General features: G+C 49.2%; 1 protein-coding gene across 1 annotated transcript in view; it reads right to left on the reverse strand.

Annotated features, from left to right (window-relative positions):
- The window catches only part of HTR1E (5-hydroxytryptamine receptor 1E), a 353,866-nt gene extending 347,539 nt beyond the window's left edge, over positions 1-6,327 (reverse strand). The window contains exon 1 of the mRNA XM_075340155.1: positions 6,256-6,327. The gene's annotated coding sequence lies outside the window, so the exon portion shown is untranslated. The remainder of the gene's footprint in view (positions 1-6,255) is intronic.
- Positions 6,328-12,021: the final 5,694 nt, after the last annotated feature.

Here is a 12,021-nt window from a genome sequence, read left to right on the forward strand (position 1 = left end):
TCTGACCTAAATCCAGTAGACAATTTTAGAAGGAACTAAAGCTCAGAGTTCATAAAAGAAGCCCACAGAACCTTCAGGATTTGTAGAGTGTTTGTGTGGAAGAATAGGACAAAATCACACATGAGCATTGCATGCGACTAGTTTCTCCATACAGAAGGCATCTTAAAGCTGTCATCACCCACAAAGGATTATGTACTAAATTTAAAATCATTTTCATTATGTGTGTTCAATATGCCAGTATGAGGAGATTCAAACACCTTGCATGCTCCTCTGGAAAATAAATATGCAAATTGCCTCTTCAGAGAGAAAGAGGACTTGAACTCTAGTGCTACCTATTATAAGTAAAAATCTTAAAAGTCAATATCGACCCTTTACCAAGCCTTGCCATATGACTTAGGATATAAGCCAAATATAATCTCAAATTTTAGACACCATTTTGGAGTATTGCCCCTCGAGTTCAAAGTATGAGATTTGAGTTGTCTAGGTGAGGGCCTAAGGCCAGCTTCTCACTTGCGATTTTCTCACAGTAGTGCAATGCAAGAAATACTCGCATTGCACTCGGACACATGTTAATCAATGAGGCAGCTCCCATCTGCTATTTTTTTCTCAGTCCAAATCGGACTGAGAAAAAAAATCGCAGCATGCTGCGTTTTGGAGAGTTTCTCGCGTGAGTCTCTCCAATGCAACTCTATGGGAGCGGGTAAATAAACGGATGTCACACGGACCGGCACTCGCACCATCCTAGTGACATTCGTTTTTCTAAATACATTTATTGCATGTTTCACAAAACACTGGAAATGAGTGAGGTCTCACAATGTCAGTCAATCTCTATCTCTGTCAGTCGGTCTCTACCTCTTGGTCTCTATTCTCTCTCTGTCGGTTGGTCTGTCGGTCGGTCTCTCTCTCTGTCGGTCTCTCTCTCTCTCTGTCCATGTCGGTCTATTCCTCACCCCCCCCCCTCTCTCATACTCACCGATCCCCAATCACCAGCGCGGCGCTGCACGGCGTTCACACTGCTCCGGCGGCTTCTCCTCTTTTGAAAAAGCTGGACGCTCATTATTCAATCTCGTATTCCCTGCTTTACGCGCCCACTGGCGCCTATGATTGGTTGCAGTCAGATGCCCCCACGATGAGTGACAGCTGTCTCACTGCCACCAATCACAGCTGCCAGTGGGCGGGTCTATATCATGCAGTAAAATAAGTAAATAAATAATTAAAAAAACACGGCGTGCGGTTCCCCCCAATTTTAATACCAGCCAGGGTAAATCCACACGGCTGAAGGCTGGTATTCTCAGGATGGGGAGCCCCACGTTATGAGGAGCCAACCACCCTAACAATATCAGCCAGCAGCCGCCCGGTAAAGCCGCATCCATTAGATGCGACAGTCCCGGGACTGTACCCGGCCATCCTAAATTGCCCTGGTGTGGTGGCAATCGAGGTAATAAGGAGTTAATGGCAGCAGCCCCTAGCTGCCACTAAGTCCTAGATTAATCATGGCAGGCGTCTCCCCGAGATACCTTCCATGATTAATCTGTAAGTTTAAGAAAATGAAGACATACACCAAAAAATCCTGTATTTGAAATAAAAAACAAAAAAAAACAACCCTCTTTCACCACTTTATTCAAGTCCCCAAATACCCTTCAATGTCCGATGTAATCCACGGAGGTCCCTCGACGCTGTCAGCTCTGCTACATCGGAAGCTGACAGAGAGCAGTCACAGACCATGACCACTCTCTGTGAGCTCCCCGCAGCGAGTGAAGTGAGTCACGCTGTCAGCAATGACGTCACTCAGGTTACCCGCGGCCACAGATCTCAGCGGGAGGACTTCTGCTGTGGCCGCGGGTAACCTCAGTGACGGCACTGCTGATAGCGCGGCTCACTGCGGTCACTCAGGACATTTGACCTTCACTGGTGACCAAAAATCAGGGGCCATGCAACATAGACAGAGCCGCAGGATGACAATGAAGTCGGGTGAAGTTCATCCGACTTCATTCTGATCGTGCGGCTCTGTCTGTGTCTGCTGTCAGCGGCCATTCAGCTCTGCTACATTGCTCTGTCTGTGTCTGCTGTCAGCGGCCATGTAGCAGAGCTGAATGGCAGATGACATAGTAAAAACAGATCCCATACGCATCAAACACGCATTGCACATGCACTGCAATCATGAGAAAAATCCCAGGATCGCATTGCAGTTGCATTGCACACTGATAATAAAGTGAACTGAAATCGTCTGACTTTTTATCATGCAACTAGGACCGATTTTACACGCATAAGTGTGTTTCCAGCCTTAGACTGGTATCTAGGGGGTAAGTTTTCTCCTTGTGGAGAGTGACGTGCCAGGTCTGGCATGCCAATATGAGGAGACGTAAATGCCTTGCATGCTCCACTGAGAAATCAAATATGTAAATTTCCTCTTCAGGGAGGAAGAGGACTTGAACTGTAGTGCCACCTATTGGAAGTAGAAATCCTAAAAGTCAATATCGACCCTTTAATGAGCCTTAAGCCTGCTTTATACGCTGCAATATATCTTACAATGTGTCGGCGGGGTCACGTCGTAAGTGACCCACATCCGGCATTATAAATTACATTGCAGTGTGTGACAGGTACATGCGATTGCGATTGAACGTTATAACTTTCATTGCATACACATCATACCTTTCTCTAGAATTGCACGTCAGATTGTTCATCGTACCCGGGGTAGCACACATCGTAGTGTGTGACACTCCGGGACAATGAACAGATCTTACCTACGACCTGCGGCTCCCGACCCACAATGCGGAAGGAAGGAGGTGGGCGGGATGTTTACATCCCGCTCAGCTCCGCCCCTCCACTTCTATTGGCCGGCTGCCGCGTGACGTCGATGTGACGCCAAACGTCCCTCCCACTCCAGGAAGAGGACGTTCGCCGCCCACAGCGAGGTCATATGGAGGGGTAAGTACGTGTGACGGGGGTTAATCGTTTGTGTGGCACGTTCAACAAATTGAACGTGCCACACATACGATGGGGGCGTTGCAAATCGCATACGATATCGTATGCGAAATTGCAACGTGTAAAGCAGGCTTTAGTGGCAGCTTCCTGAACCTGCTTTATAGACTCTGCATGCAACCTGTGCATGCAAAATCTATGTCAAAAGTTGTTAAGGGGTTAAACAGGTTGACCCTTTTTCATTTTTCAAGCACAATATATATATTCATAGCATAAAACTGTGGCTGCCCACGAATACTATCAAATGGGATCCCAAGTCCTATGTCTGGTCAGACAACTCCGTATTCTCTCATCTGAGAGAATAAAGTCTACTATGCAAATCACACTCTGATCAGACTCTGAACAGAGTATGACCAGAGCTTGATCAGCGTGTGAGCAGAGTTTGATCAGAGCGTGAGCAGAGTTTGATCAGAGCGTGAGCAGAGTTTGATCAGAGCGTGAGCAGAGCTTGATCAGAGTGTGAGCAGAGTTTGATCAGAGCGCGAGCAGAGTTTTATCAGAGTGTGAGCAGAGCTTGATCAGAGCGTGAGCAGAGTTTGAGCAGAGTTTGATCAGAGCGTGAGCAGAGTTTGAGCAGAGTTTGATCAGAGCGTGAGCAGAGTTTTATCAGAGTTTGAGCAGAGCTTGATCAGAGTGTGAGCAGAGTTTGATCAGAGCGTGAGCAGAGCTTGATCAGAGTGTGAGCAGAGTTTTATCACAATGTGGGCAGAGTACATGTAGTTCTCTTGGTTGAGAAGAAGATGGAGCAAAAAACTATCTCCATCTTTTCTTTTGAGTCATCAGAGTGCCGTCTGAAGTGTGTTATTGACCCATTGACGAGTGCAATCCAATAATCAGATCCAAATAAAAAAAAACTGATTTCAGCTGGATCTGTGTTTTTAACATTGAAGTTCTGTTAAATTGCCATCCGTTTTCCTTTCATTTTATTTGGATCAGTTTTTTGCTCACTGGATCAGTGTCAAACAGATGTCTACTGGACATGTGTACTGTGAAGTCATCATCCATTTGAAACTGGTCCAGTAATATAAAAATTCCTCCATTTCAAATGGAAGAAAAATGGATGGCTAACTAATGGATCCATTTTCCATAGACTTCAATGTTAAAAAAATGGATCTAGTTGCAATCAGTTTTTTAGGTGGACAAAAAAGTTGTTTCTACGCAACCTTTTGGAAAACTGATTGCTACTGGATTCATTTCAAATGGATGATTACTGGATATGTGAACTTCACCTATGATGGCAGTCTTCTTACTCTAAGTAGCATTAGGCAGGGCTTGTGGGAGGCCATGGAAGCTGGTAATTGACAGCAGCATTTAAATGGTTAACACAGTAGCAATTTGATCTTGCTCTTGTCACTACTGTTAGAGGCAGCTGTTGGCTATGTAACACAGGTGGCGCTTACCCAGGATGGAGCATGTTCAGGTCCTGAACCTCCACTATAGACTCTGCATGTAAGCTGTGATGAAAATGTATGGCAGGCTGTTAAGGAGTTAAACATTTTGACCCTTTTTAAATTTTCAAGCACAATAGATATGCTCATAGCCTCAAACTCTGGCTGCTCACCAATACTAATCAAAAGGGATCCCAAGTCCCATTCCTGGCCAGAAAATAAGCCACACATTTTCACTATAAGTACAAAAGAATGAGGTCTCGGGTTGGGATTGTTGACTTCCCCCCCTTTGTTCTCTGTAATGAGGGGGAAGATGAAAGGTTACTTTTGTGCCTTATTTGACAGGACATTAAAGTATAATAACAGATGATGTAAACCACCTCATTAATGTTTTTTTTTTTTATCTACAATGATTATGACATGCATAGAAACCTCCCTATCATAGACTTCAATAGAAAGGGCTGTGTGCAATCGCCCAATCCCCTCCATCCATTGGACGGTATTGGATAGTTGTTGAATGGGATCTTTTCCGGTAGATGGGACAATCGCCCATTAGGTGTTTGTAGCATATCCAGATAATGTACCATAAATAATTAGGACAAGAATACCTCTTTAAGGGTAAATTTCTATGATATATATATATATATATATATATATATATATATGTGTAGAACAAGGTGACGAGAAAGATCCAGCAAGGCAGAACGACTCCAAAGGGCAACAAAATTTTTTTCTTTCCGACTTTATTACCCAAGAATAAAAAATTCCAGAGCTCTTGACAGATAATTATGGGCAAGGTATATGTAGTATGGACTACGTGTTTCGGCGGACACAACCGCCTTCTTCACGGTCCTAAGCCAAAACCCTGTTTTTTATTCTTGGATAATAAAGTCGGAAAGAAAAACATTTTCTTGCCCTTTGGAGTCATTCTGCCTTGCTGGATCTTTCTTCACCTTGTTCTACATATCTTGGAAGTCTCACACTTCGGGTATGTGCAATAAAGAGAACAAGGACACCGGGGCTTGAGCTCAGACAGGTAAGCTGGTCTACAACCTATATTTAAAAAAAAAATAAAAAAAAAAAAATATATATATATATATATATACATATATATATAAAATTTATATAATTCTAACCATGTTATTGGATATTGATGAATATTATTACTAAATCTTTAGTTTACAAAAGTTGACTACAAGTTGTACAGTGTTATAGCCTTTGAAGTCATTTCTAAGCATGGCAGTTCTGTGTGTAGAATTACAGCTGGGGGTTTTCACTCCGAAACAGATCCAATCACTAAACTGACAGCAGATTTCATCACTTTACAATGTCAGGTCCTGAAAAAAATGGATTACGAGAGCATCTGATGAAGACTGCGGAGCTAAGTTGTCCGGTTAAGCCCTACATCTTTCCATGTTTATGGCACAGTGGTAAAATTAGTGATCCTTTAACTTTTAAGGTTTAGCTGTGATCCTACAGAAGAACACATATATAACACATTGGGATAAGCATTACTAAAACCTTCAGCACTGCTACTGTCAGACAATGTGCTATTCAGAAAAAATAAATCATTTGTGGAACGCAGAAGAGAAATAACTAAATAAAGCTACTGAGAATGAAAACTGAATGAATGAAACTAAAGATTAAGCAACATGAATGAAATGTCCAGGATACATAATGGTCCGGGCTGTCATTATTGGGACTTTCGGCCACACACATGCATAGACTGTTACCTGCAGACAGCGCCCTCCTGCTGGTCACTAGTGGTCCCTGCTGGGTGATTCACAGGGTGAAATCTTTACATCTTGGAAGGCTAGAATAAAATGATCTGCCACCGCTTGATTATTTGCTGACAATTATTAAGCTAATATATCCATCTTCTTACCAGTAATCCATAAGAGAAAGGTATTAAGACTTGATATGTTTTCCATCCATAAAGCAGATGATAATGGTAAATGTGACAGCAGCAGCGCAGGGTTCAGTGCACAGAAGCTGGAGCACAACTGAAGCAAGACCATAGGCAGCTGAGTGATACAGTAGGAAAAACCAGGCTGAAAGTGGCCACTAGGGGGCTACGAAGCTGTTACTGTCAAGAATAGAATCAGAAGGGCAAGGTGTCAGCAGGATTCCTGGCAGAGGACAGGAGCCATGTCATCCGGGGCTAGTGTTTGCCCTTGCTTGTCCCTAGAACAGGACAGGGAAGAGTGATACGCCACGCGAGGTGATGAGTGTAAAATACCCTACAAAGCATCCAGGATTTGCAGTTAGGTAAATGCAATGCTTTCTATAAGCTGCAATCATTTCACATCCAGACACAGATTTTGCTCCGGTTTTGAGATAAGGCACTGTTTTTTTGCACTGTTTTTATCTGAATTCTGACCTCTGTATAAACCACACCGAAGAATGGTAACTTTCTGTGTACACTGTGTAAGCCAAAGCAACACGTATGTCTTTATAGGATTTAGAATGCTAAATGTATACTGTACATACATCCAAATTTTGCAGCGGGGCCCATCGAACTCTCATTACACCACAGCCTGTAGTTAAGGAAATACATAGTAAAGCATGTTTTATCAGCTGTAGTTTAATATATGATATGGAGCTATTCGTATGCATCTCGATGAATGCGACTTATTGCATTTTGGAAAACTTTGTGTTAAGAGTTGTCAGTTTAGTTTGCTCACTTTATTACCAGAGACCAGCAAGCATCTTTGACGCCCTGGACTAGCCAGGTAGTCACAGACATTACACCTTACACACCCCTTCCCCTGGACAGTGTGAAGCCCCACAAGTGCAGTGTCGGTGCATTACCTTCAGGGACTCCACTCGGCTGGATCTTGTCACTGGTAGGAAAATCTTCTGTTTTGATTGTCGTGACGCCACTCTCAGAATTGCGGTCAGTGGGGACCGCCACTGCAGGTTAAGGGATGCCTGGGGCTGATGGTGGGTGCAGTTAGTTGTAATAGCCTCCTGAGAGTGAGGCAAGCCCCAGGGCCCTGTGTAGGTGTGTAGAACCACAAGGCGCAGAATAACTCCACACAAGCAGGATGTCTTTCAGGGGTTTTACTCACAGTTGATGGCAGGGTGAGTAACCCGGGCGTAGCTGGGATGAACCAGGCGGGAACCAGGTATCCTTCAGGCTGACTTCTGATGGTGACTACCGACTCGCCTTCCTTAGCCCTTAGTGGTTTGGGGTAACCCCGACTTTTAGTCCCTATGGGGGTCACCCAGGGAAGTAACTGCTCCCCTCGTTTGGTTGCCGTTTGCTTGTCGCCTGGACCAGATCACTCCAGCTGCTTGCCTCCTGTGAACTATGGGCCCTAACTGTGGCTACGTGGCTGCGGCTTTTGGGTGTTGTGGTGTGGGCTTTGAGGGCCCCACACCGGCAGGTTTAGCAAGGAAAGGTGGATCTATCCCCGCTCCGGGATCTGCCGCCCGTTTGGGCCTGGTACTCCCTAGCAGTCTCCTTACTTCCCATTCCGTGCTCTCTCTTTAGCTGGAGATGGATTTCGGGTAGCACTCCTAGGTGACCGTTCTCCCCCGTCGGTAGCCACTGCGCGGGCGCTGTTAGACGACAACAGCCCCAGGGGTCTGCTCCTCTCTGAGCTCCCTGGACTTCTGCCCTAAAACCGGCTCACTGCTCCTCCTCTCCTGTTCTTGCCTACGCCACCTAGCAACCAGGCTCTCTTACCACACCCCTTGAGTGGAGATGGAGGCTTTTGGCCCCCTCCACTATTCCAGTGGAGGTGAAGGCTTTTCCCCCTCCTGGGATCCCCAGGGGTCCTCCCAAAGGTACATGTGTGAGACCTGATCACTATGCGCCTGTGTAGTCACACCTCGGTCAGCCTTCTGGATTACCTGTATTGTACTGTCCCCAGCATGGGTGCAGTACTCAGTGGTGCCTGACCAGGTCAGGGGCGCCACATTCCCCCTTAGTTATCACCAGCACGTCCTCGGGCTGCAAGACAACATTTTAAAATGCATAAAACATTAAAACATGGTAAAACATTTAAAACCACCAGGTACCATACATCACCACCCTCCACCCACAAGTCCGTTAACCCACCCAAAACCCTCCCACGTTGGCCGCGCCTTCAGCCACTTCTGGCAGGATGTAGAGGCGGCTTTCATGGTCTGGTGGTCTTCAGGGTATACCTGGCCTGGTGGATCCGCGCCTTCAGCCTCTTCTGGCAGGATGTAGAGGCGGCCTCCACTGTTGGTGCTGACCAGGTACCCTCTTTGTGGTGGAGAGCCAGGCCCCATAAACAGGCATGCTCTCTGGTTGCAGGTAAGCCAAGGCCCTATATACGGACGTGCTCCCTGGTTGCAGACGAGCCAAGCCCCTAAACAGGCTGACTCTGGTGGTGGTGGTGCCCTCTGGTGTAACTATTTACACTGCGAGAGTTTGTGGCTATAGCCAGTTCATAGCCTTAAGGTTCATTTCTCACATTAGTTTATGTGGGCACATTGCTTAAACATTAACGTTGCAAAACTTCAAACTGGTCAAACAGTAACTTGGTGTACTTTACTTTATGCAGATTCCTCTACTCCTCCATACCAGGGCTTGGGCCTGTAGGGCTGCGGCACCTGTTGGTTTCTTGATCTCTTTCATCGTCCGTAGTGGTCTCATCAGTAGGTTCTTTGTCTGTTCTTTCTCTATCTCTGTCTTTTCTTTCTTCCTCTGTGTCTGTTTCTCTTTCTTTAGGACATGGCGTGACATCTAGTGCATACCAGCCTCTTTCTCCTTGATGCATTGTAAATTGCACTGTGTCTCCCATCCTTAGGTTCCTTCCAGGATGTCCTCTGGGCAAATGAGCTCTAACGTCTCTTCTGTTGACAAAAATGCATTCTTTCATACCAGGTGCAACTATAAAGCCGTATCCTGATTTTAGGCTGAAATCTTCCACTACTCCTCGACAAAGGGGTCCTCTGACCTGGGCTTTGGCCCTTCTCAGGAACCGTTTCTCCTCTAGGTCTCTGGCCGTTATTTCATCTCTCTGCTCCGGGGACTGCGGTGCAGGGGTGGACTTGGATCTGCTACGGCGCCGTGTCTTGCGGACTGGATTCTGCGAGGTACAGCTTACAAGCTCCCAGGTGAGGCTTTTGGGTAGATCTTCTTCAGCAGACGGTGTTAGGTCTTCCTCATCCCAGCGGGAATATGGCAACATCTCCGGCTCTGGGCATGGATCCACTGCTGGTGGCTCCTGAGTCAGCTTCTCAGCTTCCTGGCCTCCCCTCCCCCTTAGTTCTACTGAGCACTCCGGTGGTGGCAGTGCTGGGGATGGGTGCTCTTCAGCCGGCCCAGGCGGGGATCTCTTTGGCATGGTTGCTGCAGGAGTCGTCTTGGGGGTATGCGGAGGGAGCATGTACCGGTCCACCATCTCCTGTGGGAACTTGGCCTCCAGGTCAGCCTTCAGCTGCCAGTATGCGGGGTCCTCACCTACCAGGGACTTCCTAGTAGGGACTTCCTTAGACTGGGGAGCGGTGTCTGCTCTGGCCTTGCAGGCCGGGGTAAACAATGGTACGTCTGTCTTATCTTGGCGGGCCGCGCCCTGTATGGCGGCGGCCTGGTCTTGGCGGGCCGCGCCTGGCATGGCGGCGGCCTGGTCTTGGCGGGCCGCGCCTGGCATGGCGGCGGCCTGGTCTTGGCGGGCCGCGCCTGGCATGGCGGCGGCCTGGTCTTGGCGGGCCGCGCCTGGCATGGCGGCGGCCTGGATCAGCGTCGCTGTTGCAGCTGGCGTCTTAGCGGGCTTCGCTACTATGGCCGGTTCTTGGCGGGCCGGGCTGGGCATCGCTGCGGCGGCCTGAATTGGCGTCGCAGCCGCGATGGGATCTGTGCAGGCTGGGCTGGGCGTCGCTGCAGCGATCTGGGCTTGGCGGGCCGCACCTGGCGTGGCTGCGGCCTGGTTCAGCACCTCACTTGCGGCGCGGACGAGCGTTGCTGCTGCGGTGGGGTCTCGGCGGGCCGGGCCTAGCATGGCGGCGGCCTGGGTCAGCGTCACACCTGCGGCGCGGATGAGGGTCGCGGTGGCAGCCGGTTCTCTACGGGCCGAGCAGGGCATCGCTGCGGCGGCCTGGGCTTGGCGGGCCGCACCTGGCGTGGCTGCGGCCTGCTTCAGCGTCGCCGCGCCGGGCGCCTCTTCAGGGACCGCGGGCATGGCAGCAGGGATCGGGGCACTCGCGCTGGCAGGGGCATCACTGGACTCACCCATCGGTGGCAGCATCGGGGTCTGAGTCGTCACCGCCCGGTCTGGCACTCGGCGCGCGGCTCTCTCTTCATAGGCCTGAACCGCCGCGGTCATTCCCAGGAACTCCGCACGTCCCTCTCTGATCAGCCTTCCGATCCTGGCTTCCAGTTGTTCGCAGAACTCGGCAAGCTCCCGACACCACCAGGCAGCGGAGCCTGGCTCTGGGTCTCTGTGTTCAGACGCCATTTCCTCTAACAACAAGCTGCTGGCTTCTTTTCCGTTCCGCCGTCTCTGGACGCTTCCGCTCTCTTCACAAGCGAGGTCAGAACTCTGCAGGGGATCTCTGGGTAGCCACACCTCTTCGTGGGCGGTAATTTCTCCCAGCGCGGGCTGCTGTTGTTTTTCAGCGCGCTTTTCATGGTGGCAATATGGCGGCGCTTCCAATTTTTCAAGCGGACCGCCCAGGCACATGGTCACCTGTCTGAACAAGTCTAGTCCTTATCCTGTTCGTGACGCCAGATGTGAAGCCCCACAAGTGCAGTGTCGGTGCATTACCTTCAGGGACTCCACTCGGCTGGATCTTGTCACTGGTAGGAAAATCTTCTGTTTTGATTGTCGTGACGCCACTCTCAGAATTGCGGTCAGTGGGGACCGCCACTGCAGGTTAAGGGATGCCTGGGGCTGATGGTGGGTGCAGTTAGTTGTAATAGCCTCCTGAGAGTGAGGCAAGCCCCAGGGCCCTGTGTAGGTGTGTAGAACCACAAGGCGCAGAATAACTCCACACAAGCAGGATGTCTTTCAGGGGTTTTACTCACAGTTGATGGCAGGGTGAGTAACCCGGGCGTAGCTGGGATGAACCAGGCGGGAACCAGGTATCCTTCAGGCTGACTTCTGATGGTGACTACCGACTCGCCTTCCTTAGCCCTTAGTGGTTTGGGGTAACCCCGACTTTTAGTCCCTATGGGGGTCACCCAGGGAAGTAACTGCTCCCCTCGTTTGGTTGCCGTTTGCTTGTCGCCTGGACCAGATCACTCCAGCTGCTTGCCTCCTGTGAACTATGGGCCCTAACTGTGGCTACGTGGCTGCGGCTTTTGGGTGTTGTGGTGTGGGCTTTGAGGGCCCCACACCGGCAGGTTTAGCAAGGAAAGGTGGATCTATCCCCGCTCCGGGATCTGCCGCCCGTTTGGGCCTGGTACTCCCTAGCAGTCTCCTTACTTCCCATTCCGTGCTCTCTCTTTAGCTGGAGATGGATTTCGGGTAGCACTCCTAGGTGACCGTTCTCCCCCGTCGGTAGCCACTGCGCGGGCGCTGTTAGACGACAACAGCCCCAGGGGTCTGCTCCTCTCTGAGCTCCCTGGACTTCTGCCCTAAAACCGGCTCACTGCTCCTCCTCTCCTGTTCTTGCCTACGCCACCTAGCAACCAGGCTCTCTTACCACACCCCTTGAGTGGAGATGGAGGCTT

Source organism: Anomaloglossus baeobatrachus, chromosome 3, assembly GCF_048569485.1.
Source record: "Anomaloglossus baeobatrachus isolate aAnoBae1 chromosome 3, aAnoBae1.hap1, whole genome shotgun sequence".
In the NCBI taxonomy this organism is placed as follows: Eukaryota; Metazoa; Chordata; class Amphibia; order Anura; family Aromobatidae; genus Anomaloglossus; species Anomaloglossus baeobatrachus.